Below are 1,379 nucleotides of genomic sequence, written 5' to 3'. Positions count from 1 at the left end.
AAGCTGGCACTGCTGGCATGGCAAGTGGTTCGTGAATCAGATGTGGGCCAGGTCTGGCAATGATGGTGCTTATTTAAAAAGGCATGTCACAACTGGCCCGTTTGTAATTTGGTTTATGTGGCCGTAATTTGTTATTCCCACAACTGGCCCAGTTGCAGTTTGGTTTATGTGACTCAAATCTGTCAGTGCCACAACTGGCCTGTTTGTAGTTTGCTTTATGTGGCCCAAATCTGTCAATGCCACAACTGGCCCAGTCACAGTGTGGTTCATGTGTCCCTAATTGGTTGTTGCCACAACTGGCCTGATTGTGCTTTGGTTTATGTGACTCAAATCTGTCAGTGCCACAACTGACCCGTTTGTAGTTTGTTTTATGTGACTCAAGTCTGTCAGTGCCACAACTGGCCCATTTGTAATTTGCTTTATGTGGCCCAAATCTGTCAATGCCACAAATGGCCCAGTCACAGTGTGGTTCATGTGTCCCTAATTGTTTGTTGCCACAACTGGCCTGATTGTGCTTTTGTTTATGTGACTCAAATCTGTCAGTGCCACAACTGGCCCAGTTTTCGTGTGGTTAATGCGGCCCAAATCTGCCAATGCCTGGGGTGCAAGCCCATGCATGGACCACCTTTGGCAAACTACATCTGGGCAATCAAAGGGTCGCCATTCAGTATTTGGGCTGAGCAGAGTGTTAGTGCATTTTGTGGGCCAGAACTGGGCCAGACAAATTTTGCTGTGTCGGCACCTTTGACCTCATTTGAGTGTGAACTGTGCCCTGTAATCAACTGAACAGACAACAAGAAGGAACAAAATTAGTTGTGGAAAATTTCAAATTAAAGCAGTCATTTTATAATCAAACAGCTGAGAACCGGTTAGACCACTTTTAGAAACTTTAGTAGTCCATGAGCACCAGTTTTGGGGCCATTTACCACATAAAAAACTCATTATAACCTATTTTTTTGTGGTTAGATAACTGAATAAGGTAATGTAATAACACCAATCAGTAGGCAGGGAACAAAAAAATTAGAAGTGTCATTTTATGTGATCTTTTGCAAATGGAAAGAACAATTTTTTTGGACTAAATCCATTTTTCTAATTCACACGAAGCAACAAAAACGAGAGTAAATGATGCAAATATAGAAATATAATTGTTCTAAAATTATATGAATTGTTATATTTTATTCAATAATTAAAAATCATTTTATCTGAGGGGAAAATGCATTGCGAGGCCTGAACTTTGAAGGCCCCTGAAAAAAAGAAAACTTGAACTTGAGCGAAGTTTACACAAATTGGGACACTGTGTCTTTAAGAAGCCCCCACCGTCTCACAACAGCGGGAGTGAGGGCTGAATGCCTGAATTGTCACTATTAATCTACACTTTG

This window comes from Austrofundulus limnaeus, unplaced genomic scaffold (assembly GCF_001266775.1).
Source record: "Austrofundulus limnaeus strain Quisiro unplaced genomic scaffold, Austrofundulus_limnaeus-1.0 Scaffold61, whole genome shotgun sequence".
Classification (NCBI taxonomy): domain Eukaryota; kingdom Metazoa; phylum Chordata; class Actinopteri; order Cyprinodontiformes; family Rivulidae; genus Austrofundulus; species Austrofundulus limnaeus.
Note: the sequence above shows the minus strand (reverse complement) of the source record.